This window comes from Bos mutus, chromosome 7 (assembly GCF_027580195.1).
Source record: "Bos mutus isolate GX-2022 chromosome 7, NWIPB_WYAK_1.1, whole genome shotgun sequence".
Lineage (NCBI taxonomy): Eukaryota > Metazoa > Chordata > Mammalia > Artiodactyla > Bovidae > Bos > Bos mutus.
In genome coordinates, this window is record NC_091623.1 from 8,272,823 (window position 1) to 8,288,960 (window position 16,138).

The following is a 16,138-nucleotide window of genomic DNA, read 5'->3' on the forward strand; positions in this document are numbered from 1 at the left end:
AATAATGAAATTCTGAATTATTTAGAAAAGCTGTCTGCTGTTGAGTGCTTTATTTTTTTTCCATGAAAAATAACTGATTTGAACCTCAGTTTATACATTTTAGAAATGAGCATGTCCACTCTCTACCCCAAATATTCTTTGACATGTTAATAGTCACATTTTGAAACCTATAAGGATTCCACAGAGAAGGTCAAAAGATACATCTCTTCATATTTATATCTGCTAAGAGGAGAGTTCTGTTTATAAGATCTCATCATGGAAACTCGGAGTAAATCCAGCTTCAAACAGAAGATAAGGTTTGCTTCACTACAGGAATTCAGAAGCTGCTACTTCCACATTTACACAAAACAAGCCTCAGACAAGTCAGAACTGCAATCCAAGCAGTGACCTCTATCTGAGCCCCCATAAACCAGATAATTCACCTCTGCCCCAAGCAAGCTACTGACTTTGGAGATACGTGATGCTGACTGCATGCAGATCTTCTCAGCAATCTACTCGCAGATATGACTCTTCTCTCTGGAAAGAAAAATGCTCAGTGGAAATAGAAACAAACCCAGTTTGGATTTCCTGAAGGATCAGTTTGCTTTAGAGAACTATCTGCTCACATGGCAGTTTTTAAACACTGGTGCTCACATCAAGGTTTCCTGGGTAGAGATTGAAAGCTAATATTCAAATCTAGGTCCATAGGTGTTATGGTAGACTTCTTAATTTTTTTTTAACCTTCTAATGAGTTGAAAACATATTTACTGTGTCAAAATATTTCTAATCAATAGATACTATTTTAATTGTACTAGCAGAGATATACTTCCAAGCATTAGTTGTATAAGTCAGTAATGGAATTATAAACAAGATGATGTTTTATGAATCTGTATAAAAAGTAGGCATATGGCTTCTTTACATATGCACACCCCAGCCACAAAGAAATAGTTGTATTTCAGCATTGTACCAATTCTTCTCTTTCATAAAAATGTTTTCATGTTTACTCAACAGTCTAATTTACCAGAATCTTTGTGCTTCTTTTGCTTATAAATTTAGTGATAGTTGGCTTTTTAAAGTAAAATGGCTATAAAATAATGTTGATTTATAATTCATAGACAGAACTGAATGCCACACAAATTGAATGTAAAGGGAGGATTCACTAGACTAAATCTTCTGCGGGGAGTAGCCATGTCTTCATAACACTTATGAAATGTCTTCCCCTCTGTTCTTCTGCATACTGGGCAGAGTACAAGAAAAGAACTCTGTCCTCAGTGAATTTTTGAGGGATAAATGGAAGGTTATGGTTTATTGTGACCTGCATCTGAAATTTGATCAGCCTTGTAAGTTTGGATTCCATGTAATAGTGCTAGAAATATTTTGCCAATTTGAAGTCAAATAAAATGAATGAGCATCAATTTACAAAGTGGACACATCCTTTGCAAATTAAGTGGGATTGTTGCTAAAGCCAGATGAATGAACCTCGCATGCACGTATTTATAGTAGAAGCCAACTGGAGCTTGAAGTTAAATGTCTGACAAGCAGCTTGGCCAATGTGGTCAAAACAGACAATCAATCCAAGATGATCAATGCCAGATCCATTTAGCTGTAAGTGAATCATACCACTCAATAATGTGAAAAATACCTCACTGGTAAATCTAATTCTACCTGAATTCTATCTACTGCTTCAGCATATTTGAATATTACTGTAAGTAATAGAACTATAATTGTGTAAATGTGGTGATTATTTATATTTTCCCAGTGGAAACATTCACATGGGTCTTGTTAAGCTGTAATACCTAGCTGAAATACTTTTGTTGTGGTTTGCTGTTTAGTCGCTAAGGCTAACTGCTTAGTCATTAAATCTAAGAGTCTGTTTTCAGACCTTCTGGATAGTAGCCCACCAGGATACTACAGGTCTGAATAATTTTTAACTGGCTATAAGAAAGTTTGCAGCACAATCTATGGGCCCAGTATAGATATAAGGGAAATGTCTGCCCAGAAGTGAAATATTTGATGCACTGCCTTGGTGGGATTTGTGTTCTTTATGGGAAATGACTGCTTATATTTTTGAAGGGGAAAATTCTGTGTAGTAGATATTTGAGGTTCAAGAAACATTGAGAACTCTTGAAAACAAATGCACCAATGTTTCTGTAAACTTAGATAACATATATATTAATACTTATATATAAATATAGCTATCTAAAATTGTACAGTTCAGATGATGATACTAAAATTGGAAATAAGAACAATTCTTGTGCTGAACAATTCAAGCTAAAGAATAATTTCAAAGTTTATGTTTGTAAGATTTGGTTTTGAAAAATTAATATGTTCTTTTACAAAATGAAGTGAAGTGAAGCAAAGTGAAGTGAAGGTGCTTAGTCATGTCCGACTCTTTGCGACCCCATGGACGGTAGCCTACCAGGCTCCTCCATCCATGGAATTTTCCAGGCAAGAGTACTGGAGTGGGTTGCCATTTTCTTCTCCAGGGGATCTTCCCAACCCAGGGATCAAACCCAGGTCTCCTGAATTGCATGCAGACACTTTACTGTCTGAGCCACCAGGGAAGCCAAAGTGAAGCAGAACACTGGAACAATTACATAGATCAATGGTTGAGGGGAAGGACAAAACTGGAGGAGGAAGTGTTACTATATCAGTATTCAAATCATCTGTAGAGCTTTTCCAAAGGATTTATCTCCCTGGGCTTTTCTCATTCAGATATGACTCAACGCTTATTGGATGGGCCTAAAGAGAGAGATTTTTAAAAAGTGATTCCGCAATTCTGCTTTCTCCTTCAACTTAAGTAAAAGTCCCAGATCTAAAGGATGATAATAGTAAAATTATAGTAATAAAAAATGATAACATTGATGTAAACTGCTTCTGATTTTGTTTATTCAGATAATTTTTCTAGAATAACCTTTTCCAAAGTAGCATAACACAAAATGATGTTCCATGTATATAAATATGGCTATCTAAAAAATAGACACATGTAGAGATAAAATACATATCCAAATCAGTTTTGCTAATATGTAATAAAGAAAACTAGGTTTTTTTGTTTTTGTTTTTTTTGTAATTCTCAGAACATTTAACATGCAAATGTGTACTGTGAATCTCTCAAGCAGAAAAATGGTAAACAGCATATACTAAACCTATTTGACCAGAACATATTTTTTTTTTTTTTAATCTAACCCTCACTTTGTAATTGTTATTTTTCATAATAATTTAAATGGACATATTTAAATTTTGGACATATGTTCAGCATATTTATTTTACTTATGTTGTCTCAGCATGTACACTTATATTTGGGTATTCAGTTTTTTGCTATCCAGAGTGTGAGAATAAGTTTAATAATTTATCCCTGTGTAGTACATAATGTATCGTAAGCCTTTAAAGATGATTGTCTGATGTTTGAAGTAAAGGTTCCAATGTTTGAGTATAAAAGATAGGTGTGCATTTAGAAACCATTTATTGAACTAGTCTGATAAAAGGGTACAGCTAGCAACCAGGAGCAAGGTATTTGATAATTGGAGCAGAAACAAGCAGTAAATTATTGCAAATTACTGGTAGTTCTTTGAATTGAGCTGCTTTTCTTTGTGTGTGTGTGTGTGTGTGTAGCAGAGCTTTATTAAAGTGAAAAAGGGACAGAGAAAGTTTCTGACATAGACATCAGGAGGGGGACTGAGAGTGTCCCCTTGGCTAACCTTTAGCAAGGCAATTATATACTTTTTTAATTAATTATTTCAATAAATCAAAAGAATGTCTTAAGATTGCAAATATTTTACCATACCCACTCCCACAATTTACATTTTAAATAACAGGATTAGAACTTAATAATAGTAAGATTTTACCAGACGCACTCCCATAATATACATTCTAAACTATCAGGATTAGTCAGGTTTTTAGGAAGGAGAAACTGTACTCAAGCAGGATACATTGTTGTTATATAATCCTTAGTACAGAGTTTAAACTCAGTTGTTTGTTGTGCAATCATCTGTTTCAGGCTTAAAGAAAAACCTTTTAGGTTACTAAAATGAAGGGTTGTAAAGAGAAAAAAGAAAAAGACATTTGTCCTTTCCTCCTCCTTGAGAATTCCAGACACGTATCTCCTCTTCAAGAGCCCCAGACCCCCTCTCCTCCTCAAGGAACCTGAACTTCTTATCAACCTGCCTAGGAATTGACTCTCTCACTCCCCCCTTTTCTTTCAGGAGAATTGTGTTGCCAAGCAAAAGGGGCATCATTTTCATTCCATAACTACTTCCTGCTGTTGAGGGGCATCGTCCCTAAATTATTGGGGCAGCATATTCTCCTAACCCTCATATCCAGGGGCTCCAAGTAATAGTTGGAGGAGGCTGTGGCACTCGTAGGAGCCTGGACAACCATTTGTAACTAAAAACTTTCAGATGGTTGGAAACGAACCCTATTCTGCAATTACAGATGTGAGGCAAAACAGTCATTAAACCAGGTTAAAACATAATCAGAATTAAAAGTTACATTATATCCATAGTTAAGGTACAATATGTTATTCCAGTCCATTTTAGGATTGTTAGATGTCATCAGATCAAGAAGAGTTGAACAAAGTCTTTTATTTATTTATTTATTTTTTGGCTTGTAGCCAAATTCTGTAACCCATCTCTAGTCATAAGTAAAACTTTTTATTAAACATTTGGCTTACTAATATACCTTAGCTTTATCTGAAGAAATATATTTTTTCTCAATAACTTCACATGTATAACTTCGAGGTACAGAATCAGAAGAGACTGAAATGGAGGTGCTTGTGAGCTAGGTGGAAAACTAGCATGAGGGGATCTGAGAAGGTAAGAGAGTAAAAAGTAGGGGAAAGTAACCATTTGCTATAAGAAAGTGGAGACAGAGTTTGTCAGTGACTTGACTAAAACACCTCAATGCATTTGGAGAGACCAAAACCAGATTGGAACAAGAGGAAGTGGGAACAGCAATGTTGCAACTCTTTTTCCTTTTTTTTTTTTTAAGGGTTCTCTTTAAATGCTTCTGTGCTTAAACAGTTCAATAAAGGTAATTATGTAGGGATTTTAGAGGCAGATAGAAACAGCCACCAAAATGTTGAGGACAATGCTTTCTATATTCTGGTTTACTCAGAGGAATATTTTCAAAGTACACACTGGACTATATCTTGGGGAAATATTCCATAACTTTTATTTTATTCACTATGAGTATATATATATATATATGTGTGTGTGTGTGTGTGTGTGCATGCACATAAACTAAAATATTTATGCTCCCCAAATGGATTTTAGACATCTTTGATGTAACACTAGGGCTTCCCTGGTGGCTCAGACAGTAAAGCATCTGCCTGCAATGTGGGAGACCTGGGTGTGACCCCTGGATGGGGAAGATCCCCTGGAGAAGGAAATGGCAACCCACTCCAGTACTCTTGGCTAAAAAATCCCATGGATGGAGGAGCCTGGTAGGCTACAGTCCATGTGGCTGCAAAGAGTCAGACATGACTGAGAGAATGTAACACTTATTTCACTTTTATGAAAATGGTGATTCTTATAGAAATATAGTGAACCGTGATTAAGGCAGAAGACAATGAAGAGGAAAAATAACAAATATGATGCGAATTGAATCAAGGCAGTCCATGGGATCACAAAGAGTCGGACATGAATGAGCAACTGAACTGAACTGGGACAGGAAACTTCTGTCACTCATTCTTCACCTATCAAATGAGGATAATAATAGTTGCAAGTTCCAGAGGGTTCTTATGACAATTCCATGTGTTAATACCTATAAAGGTCTTGGATAGTTTCTGACTTATTATGTGTCCAATAAATCTTAATTACCATTAAATGCTATTAAAGATTTTTGTTATTGGTGCTATTCTTATGACTATTATAAATGACAAACATAAACAACTATATAAATAACAAGTAATTTATAATATTTGTTGTTACAAGTGAATATTATAAATATATAATAATATATACATTTGAATAATTTCAGAAAAGGATATGAATCATAAAAAATGCTGTAAAGAGATATAACAAGAAAGGTGGCACACTACTTTACTGAAGGTGATAAGGTCAGAAAATGATCTCAGATAATTAGTAATGGAATTAATAATTTTTGTTGAAGCATAGTTGATTTACAATATTATGTTAGTTTCAGGTGTACAGCAAAGTGATTTGGTTATGCCTATGTATCCGTATATATTTGTATTCTCTTTTCCACTATAGTTTATTATAAGGACCAGTTATATAGTAGATCCTTATGTTTATCTACTTTATATATAGAAGAGTATGCATTTGTTAGTCCCATATTCCCAATTTATCTCCCTGCCCCCACCCCTGCCAGTAACCATGTTTGTTTTGTATGTCTATAAGTTGTTTGTCTTTTGTAAATAAATTCACTTGTACTGTTTTTTAGATTCTACATATAAATGATATCATATTATATTTGTCTTTGTCTGACTTTCTTCACTTAGTATGATAATCTCTAAGTCCATCCATGTTTCTGCAAATATTATTTCATTATTTTACATAACTGAGTAACATTTCATTGTGTGTAAGTACCACATCTTCTTTATTTATACATCTGTGGATGGACACTTTGGTTGCTTCCAAGTCTTGGCTATTGTAAATAGTGCAGCTCTGAACATCAGGATGCATGTATCTTTTGAATCAGAGCCTTTGTCTTTCCTGGATGTATGGCCAGAAGTAGACTTGCTGGATCATATGATGACTCTATTTTCAGTTTCTTTAAAGAACCTCCATACTCTTCTCCATAATAGTGCAACTGTTTACATTCCCACCAACAGTGTAAGAGGGTTCCCATTTTTTCCATGGCCCTCATGGCCATTCTGACCATAGTGAGGTGATTCCTCATTGTAGTTTTGACTTGCATTTCTCTAATAATTAGTGATGTGGAACATCTTTTTGTGTACCTGTTGGCCATCTTTATGTTTTCATTAGAGAAATGTCTATTTAGATATTCTAAATAGAAGATTTTTTATTTGGGTTGTGTTTTTGTTGTTGCTGTTGAGTTGCATGTACTATTTGTACAATTTGGAAGTTAAACTTTTGTCACTCTTATTATTTGCAAATATTTTTTCCAATTCTATAAGTTGTCTTTTCATTTTGTTGATGATTTATTTTGCCATGCAAAAGCTTGTTAAGTTTGATTAGGTCCCATTTATTTTTACTTTTAATTCTATGTAGCAGAAAAATTTTAATACACATGATATCAAGAATTGTCTAATGTTACATGAAAACTCTCAGCATAGATTTATGGGTCAGTCTATACCAAAATTTTTTAAAAAATTAGAAAATAGCTATCACTTTCAAGTGCTTACTATTTATATATTTTAATGGTATTCTAATACATCATTGCATATCATTGAAACAGATATTGAATAATAATCTCAAGATTGAATTATTAAAATTAAATGTTGAAGAGTTCAAATTGAACATACTAGCATTCCATAGAAATATGGAGCTATCCATTTTGTTTCAATTTTATTATAATATTGATGAAAAGAGAACAATGAAGCTCACCAAATTAAAAGGCAGTAAAGCATTAGTGTACTAGTTGTAAAGCCATGTAGGGAGCCCACATTTTTATCATATCATTAGGTACACGTGAATGAGATATTTACTACTTCATAGTCTAGCATGCTTCAGATAGAATCAGCCTAAATTTGTGTTTGCTCAGCAAAAAGTTCAATTTATCGACTCAGATTCAGATATTTCGGGACCAAATGCACAGCAAAATATCCATGCTTTTTACATTTTGAGGTTAAATTCATTGAATTTGTTTTCTATATTCATCCAATTAGTTATTCTTTAAAAATGAATATAGTTCAATTAGAGTTCAGTTCAGTTCAGTCACTCAGTCGTGTTCTGACTCTTTGCGACCCCATGAATCGCAGCACGCCAGGCCTCCCTGTTCATCACCAACTCCCACAGTTCACTCAAACTCGTGTCAATCGAGTCAGTGATGCCATCCAGCCATCTCATCGTCTGTCGTCACCTTCTCCTCCTGCCCCCAATCCCTCCCAGCATCAGAGTATTTTCCAATGAGTCAACTCTTCGCATGAGGTAGCCAAAGTATTGGAATTTCAGCTTTAGCATCAGTCTTTTCAATGAACACCCAGGACTGATCTTTAGGATGGACTGGTTGGATCTCCTTGCAGTCCAAGGGACTCTCAAGAGGGAGAATGATTCTGATTAGTCAATGAGTTATATATATATATATATATATATATATATATATATATATATATCAGCTTCCCTGGTGACTCAGTGGTAAAGAATCCACTTGCCAATATTTGCAAATGCAAGAGACTTGGTTTCTATCCCTGGGTCAGAAAGATCTCTTGGAGACGGAAATGGCAACCCACTCCAATATTTTGGCCTAGAAAATCCCACGGACAGAGTAACCTAGCATGCTGCAGTCCATGGAATTGCAAAGAGATAGGCACAAATTAGTGACTAAATAAAAACAAAATATAAACCACATTTTTTAAATATATGAGAAATATGAACAAAACAATAATGAATATACTTATCTGTAGGATAGTCTAAGAAATCTATTCTATCAAAGAGCAGGCTCATAACTACTTAGAAATACAAATGTTAAGTTGGAATAAAAATATCTCAGCAGTTTAATTTGGAAATGCATATGTGTAGGTTCTTTCTTGTTTTTATAAATAACTGACTATTTTGATGGTTTCAAGACATAGTTGTATAATAATTGCATATCTGTCATAATTGAAAGCATGAGTAAAACAAAATCTATGCAAGTAGGGGCATGGCCCCACCCCTCAGAATAATTGCATACTCTGTCATGTCTGATTGCTTAAGTAGTACAAAAAGGAAAGAACAAAAATAGACTTCACAAATCAGTCATACTCAGAAAAAATTGAAATTAAATAGCAGTAAATGAATACTACTAGAATACTCCCATACTTTTCATAGATTAAAAAGAATAAACAATGCACATATGCTTGCTTTACTTCTCAGCTAGTATTATGATTGACACCTTACTAAAACCCCAAATTTGCCAATCAGTAAATCTTAACACTGCTCTGTAAATGTGTGCTACAAAGAAATTTAAGAGATAATCTCTAACTTCAAGGAGTTTATAGTTAATTAAAAATACAACCTTATTGTTCAATATTACATGAATGCTTTTAAATTAACAGAGTATTGCATTAAGCTAATTAAAAAGTATTATTGTGATTGAATGCTTAGAAACTATAGCAATCAAGTGTTTTAAAAATGGAAGGGAAACTTTCCAAACAAATACGTATATGAGCATAAGCTTTTTGGAACACTACAGATATTTAGAATTGAAGTCCAAAGATAAAATAGGGTGTTTGAACTATGTTTAAAACATCTCTCTTCTATTTTAATGATTAGAGAAATGCATACATAGAGTATATTCTAAATGCACGTAGGCCAAAAGAGACCAGGAAATACAAATGGAGATGGGTAGAAGTCTTAACAGAACAGATTCTAGACATGGTGGGTTTTTAACTGTGTTTTCAAACAGGAGGCCACCTGAGTTCAAATGGGCTTCAGTTCAGTTCAGTCGCTCAGTCATGTCCGACTCTGTGACCCCATGAATTGCAGCATGCCTGGCCTCCCTGTCCATCACCAACTCCCAGAGTTCACCCAAACTCATGTCCATCGAGTCGGTGATGTCATCCAGCCATCTCATTCTCTGTCATCCTCTTCTCCTCCTGCCCCCAATCTCTCCCAGCATCAGTCTTTTCCAATGAGTCAACTCTTCGCATGAGGTGGCCAAAGTATTGGAGTTTCAGCTTTAGCATCAGTCCTTCCAAAGAACACCCAGGACTGATCTCCTTGTAGTTGGATCTCCTTGCAGTCCAAGGGACTCTCAAGAGTCCTCAACACCACAGTTCAAAAGCATCAATTCTTTGGTGTTCAGTTTTCTTCACAGTCCAACTCACATCCATACATGACTACTGGAAAAACCATAGCCTTGACTAGACGAAACTTTGTTGACAAAGTAATGTCTCTGCTTTTGAATATGCTATCTAGGTTGGTCATAACTTTCCTTCCAAGGAGGAAGCGTCTTTTAATTTCATGGCTGCAGTCACCATCTGCAATGATTTTGGAGCCCCCCCCAAAAAATAAAGTCTGACACTGTTTCCCCTGTTTCCCCATCTATTTCCCATGAAGTGATGGGACCAGATGCCATGATCTTCGTTTTCTGAATGTTGAGCTTTAAGCCAACTTTTTCACTCTCTCTTTCAATTTCATCAAGAGGCTTTTTAATTCCTCTTCACGGTCATAAGGGTGGTGTCATCTGCATATCTGAGGTTATTGAGATTTCTCCCGGCAATCTTGATTCCAGCTTGTGCTTCTTTCAGCCCAGCGTTTCTCATGATGTACTCTGCATAGAAGTATAATAATGCATATATATGGAATTTAGAAAGATGGTAACAATAACCCGGTGTACGAGACAGCAAAAGAGACACTGATGTATAGAACAGTCTTATGGACTCTGTGGGAGAGGGAGAGGGTGGGAAGATTTTGGAGAATGGCATTGAAACATGTAAAATATCATGTATGAAACGAGATGCCAGTTCAGGTTTGATGCACGATACTGGATGCTTGGGACTAGTGCACTGGGACGACTCAGAGGGATGGTATGGGGAGGGAGGAGGGAGGAGGGTTCAGGATGGGGAACACATGTGTACCTGTGGCAGATTCATTTTGATATTTGGCAAAACTAATACAATTATGTAAAGTTTAAAAATAAAATAAAATTTAAAAAAAAAAGAAGCTAAATAAGCAGGGTGACAATATACAGCCTTGATGTACTCCTTTTCCCATCTGGAACCAGTCTGTTGTTCCATGTCCAGTTCTAACTGCTGCTTCCAGACCTGCATATAGGTTTCTCAAGAGGCAGGTCAGGTGGTCTGGTAATCCCATCTCTTTCAGAATTTTCCACAGTTGACTGTGATCCACACAGTCAAAGGCTTTGGCATAGTCAATAAAGCAGAAATAGATGTTTTTCTGGAACTCTCTTGCTTTTTCCATGATCCAGCAGAATGGGCTTAAGTTTCTCTAATTCCAGATGAAGGAAAAACTGTATTCATATGTATGGATATAGGTGTGTCAAACAGTTTGCATAAAGGATAGCAAATGAATTGGAGTTGCTGCTAAGGGGCATTGTAGAGTAATGAATCCAGAAAAGAGAAATAGAAATCAATTTGAAGAACCCTGAGAATATAAATAATAATAAAGATAGCAAGGATTTGGCTTTTTGATGTGTGGAACATGTTCACATGCATTGTCACATACAATGAGACACATACAACTTTCTGAGACAGAAATGTGACTACCGTTTTGCCTTTCAATGAAAGGTTTAATGTTCGTTCCTCTTCATAAAATGGAAATAACATGATACCTATCTCTCTGGATTGCTTTATAAATTAAAATTTACATGTATTATAAATAGCATATCAGTGTGCTTGGTATATTCCAGAGATTTAATAAATAATTCTGATATTAAAAAAAAGCAATGTAAAAAAAAAATAAAGTTTAAAGATGTTTTCCCGACAGTGCATAGCTAAAAAGTAGCAAGACTAAGACTATGTTAAAGTATTTTGACTCCACATTGATTTTTTTCTTATATACTGCACTTCTCTTTTTATATGAAAGATGCCAGATTTACAAATTGAAATTTTATTTAACTAACATGAATTTCTCAAATTGTAAATTTTATTAAAAGAAAAGAGAATCTCCTTCCTCTTTTTTTTTAACTCTCAAGTACATATTTTTTATAAGCAAAATGAAAATCAACATAAAGGAAAATGCCATCATCTTTGTGAACTCAAGAATAACCCAGTGAATTCAGAGTCTTCTCAGCCGTGATGGAAGCTCTACCTTTCCATTTCTACCTGGTTGAGTCTCAGGTCTAGAAGGCGTATCTATTGCCATGGCAATATTTGAAAGGGGTATGTGGTACTTGCAGGGCATTTTCTGTTAAGCTGTTTCCTCTGAGCTATCTATACCCTTGTCTGATGAGCAGTGGTGATGACTGTAATCTCCAGTTAGTGATCCTGGGGACTCTGCAGGACTACAGGTTTTTTCCTCAGCTGCTGCCTCAGATCTCTTAGAGAAGTATGGGAACACCTGAATGCTCTGTTGGAGGCACATCAGTCAGTTTAGTCACTCAGTCAGGTCCGACTCTTTGTGATACCATGGACTGCAGCATGCCAGGCTTCCCTGTCCATCACCAACTCCTGGATCTTGCTCAAACTTACATCCATCGAGTTTTGCTCAAACTCATGTTCATTGCTCAAACTCATGTTCTTCGCTGGAGGCACAGAAATGCTTTAAACTATCTTTACCTGGACATGCTCCTACAACAGCCATCTCCACTGTATCACATCACTCTCTCTATTCACCACTGTAAATATTGATGCCAATTTTTAACTGCTGAGTGAAAAACAATTTCTCTCTGCTGTTATGCCCCTGAAACTTCCTGTGGTTTCTGCTTTTGTCCCATCTTGTTGGTGAAGACAAGGAGTAGGTAAGGGCACAGGACCCTTTCTATGGAAACACAATGATGTCTATCATGCTTATGAAATGAAGTAGGATACAAAGTCTGGAAACAAATCTCTAATATAGCGCTCAACTGTTTTTTGAGAAAGACACCAAAACAGCTTAATGGTGGAAAATACAGTCCTTTCAATATACCATCCTGAAACTAGGTAGATGTGTGAAACATAAGTAACTTCAACACCTGTATTGCTCCATAAACAATAATTAATTTGAGATATATTGTAGACCCAAACATAAAATATCTTTTCTTTTGAAAACCATGTTTAAGACTGAAAAAGATTTCTTAGATTGTACACAAAAAGCACTAGCCATTAAAAAAAAACCTAAAATGAATATTTATCAGAATTTAAATAGTTTTCTCACAAACACAAGACACTGAAAATACAATTTATATACTGATAAACATTGGCAATGCGTGTATCTGACAAAAGGCATATTTAGAATACACAGTGAAGTTCATGACAAAATAATAAAGGTAACAGCCCAATAAAAAATAAAACTTGACAAAAGATATGAAGACACAATTAGCACAAGAGGAAATTCACATACAAGACTCTCAACAGCCTTACTTATTAGTGAAATGCAAATTAAAATTACAATGAGACATTGCTACGTATTTAACAGAATGGATAAAACTGAGAAGACCAATGCCAAATGTTTCCGTGGACATGGAGCAACTACAATTCTCATCTAATATTTGCATGTTTCTTATGTAGTTAAAGTTACCTCTCTCCTATGAACTAGTAATTTTTACTTGTGAGGATTTATCCAAGATAAATGAAATTAAAATGCCCCAAAACTTGCATACAAAAGTGTTCAAGGCAGGTTTATCCCTAATAGTGAACAGCTGTAGCATAAAAAAATGTCCACAAATAGGAGAATGGATAAGAAAAGAGTTATATACTCATATAATCAAATAGTGTTTAGCAATATTATACATGCTTGTGATAACATGGATGGATCTCCAAAACATCATGTTGAATGGAAGAATTCAGAATCTAAATAGTATGATTGCATTACGTGGTGTTTAAATATGGGAAAACTGATATCTTACACTGCTCGTATTTAGAATAGTATTTTCTGAGTATGATAAACATTAATTGCAAAAGGCACTAAGTAACTGAGATTATAGAAATGTCCTCTATCTTTATTGAGTATAGGACAAGGATGAATTTATTTGTCAAAATGATTCAAGCTCTGTGCTTTATATCTGTGCATTTCATTATATACTAATTATAACTCAAAAATGGTGTAGAATTTAATTTTTTAACTAAAAATGCTTTGGAAAAACTATAAAAAGTTGGTGAATGTGGGTAGGTAGAAAGTAGATAACTTTTGAATAAACTTTGATGACATTCAGTGAGTTCTTTAGCTATCCAACTTTTAATTGAAAAGCTATTTATAATACTTTTTCTATATAGCACAGGGCGTAGAAATAGTGAATAATTGTAAGTGATACAATAGTTGGAGAAAAGTGACCTCATTTATTTAAAAAACTGTATTTAAAATTAACTTCAATAATTTATTTGGTCTCCAGAATTCCCTTTATCTGGAAGGATTCTACCAAGAAGTGGACATTAGTTTTTCAGAGATGCCTTCAAGAAGGTTCTCATATTGCACAATAAATGTAAACAAATTAAAAGAACACCTAGAAATACAAATGTTTGGCTATGAAAAATTCATTTGGATATAGTTCTTTGTATTGAATACCCAGATTTTTTTTTTCTCAATACCATTGGTTGGCATGCCATGAAATATAGGCTCAAGGAAAAACTAACATCACCATGATATTGAGATAGCATATGATCTCAATTTATTGACAGTGGGACTGGTTCTGACTCCTTTATTGCAACAACACAAATACCATACAAAATAAAACAAAACAAAAAGTTGATTCATGCCAGTGTAAGTCCTAAGGTCAAAACTGACTCAGGAAATTCATGATTGTTAATGATGCTATTGGCCTAGAGTCTAGCTCTTTTCTTTTCCTTTTTTTCTCCCAAGCTGTCTAACATTCACTTGCTCTTTTTTGCTTTCCTCTAGTTCTCTCTATTTGGGTCTTATTTTACTTCTGGAGAGGCTGGAGGAAGGCATTTCACATCTTTGGATTTGATAATCCAAGAGGAAAGAGAAATGTGTCTCTCCCTTTAAGCCAAAAATAAATAAATAAATCCAAACTATGATTTCCCTGGTGGCTCAGATGGTAAAGCATCTGCCTACAATGCAGGAGACCCAGGTTCGATCCCTGGGTTGGGAAGATCCTCTGGAGAAGGAAATGGCAACCCACTCTGGTACTCTTGCCTGGAAAATCCCATGGTCGGAGGAGCGTTGTAAGCTACAGTCCATGCGGTCGCAAAGAGTCGGACACGACTGAGCGACTTTACTTTACTTATGATTTCCCTAAATTGGATCAGAAGACATCTCAGAATGAATCAATATAGATGAACTAGTTTGATTTATCTAGTCTACATCATATGTTTACCACATGAAGGGAAGACTGGGACTTGGGAGGAGAAGATGGGACTGAAGGACTGTGATTTTTATTTACTCAAGGACCACAAATGTTGGGAAGAAGTTAGTTCTCCAAGGATGTGAAATAAACATTACCAGAGTAACTGAACAGGGATGCTAGGTGGATCTAAACAACAGACATAGAGATATTACTATATATATAGGTACAGATATACGTATAAATTGTTCTTGATATATCTATCGAGACACTCCTGTGAATATTAAGTACTCTGTCAGTTAGGGTCCAGTAAGGTAACAGGCACCAAGCTAGTAATATGAAGAGAAAATTTACTAAAAATAAAAATTGTTAACCAGTGACAATGTATTATTTTCTAAGAGGTCTAAAGTCCCAAGAATGTAGGAATAGCAAATTAGGGATCAGCTATTACCTCAAATGCTAAGAGGGAGCAGCTGAGGAAGGAATCATGCTGGAGGAGCTCTGTATCCTCCCAAAGCTGAGGTTCAAACCTCGTTCCAAGAGATGTAACTGTGGTCCTTTAGATGATAGAAATGGTTCCTGAGGTGCTGTAGGCCAGTACTGGCAGCAGATAAAACCAAAGAACCACACTAGAGCCCCTAGGATAGTTTTGACCTGCTGGAAGCACTAACAATGAAGACTCCCACCAGGATACTGACGTTTTCTGGGAAGCAGCCTTCTGGGCTGCCACGGAAACTTACTGGGAGACTTCCTGACAGTACGCTGGAACAACTCACTGGAGACTGCACGCCTTTGGCTGTCCTGCTCAACTCCATCTGTTGTGGGGGCAAAAAAGCAGCATGTTAAGTGCATTAAAAGAAGAGATGCCTCTTCATGTTGCAGTGTCTCTCCAGTACTATTAGTCAAAAATTGGGCCAGCTGCTAAGGGAGAAATGTTTACAGGATCGAACTGAATTGTGCAAAGAAGAGTAGTTGTGGAACTAAGCTAAGCAACTAAATAAGTTGATAACTGACACACATCATTTTTGCTTTATCAATCTCTTCTCCTTCTACAGTCAAATAGCATGGAAAGTTGAATCAAACCTTAGAAACATTTTACTCATTTGCCGCAAGACCTCTCTGTCATAGGCTAAAAAAT

The 16,138-nt window shown here is 35.6% G+C and overlaps 1 non-coding gene across 1 annotated transcript; it reads left to right on the plus strand.

Annotated features, from left to right (window-relative positions):
* The first annotated feature begins 14,736 nt into the window (after positions 1–14,736).
* On the plus strand, positions 14,737–14,808 carry TRNAC-ACA (transfer RNA cysteine (anticodon ACA)). Its single transcript has one exon. It is a non-coding gene; the product is annotated as a tRNA-Cys (tRNA).
* Positions 14,809–16,138: the final 1,330 nt, after the last annotated feature.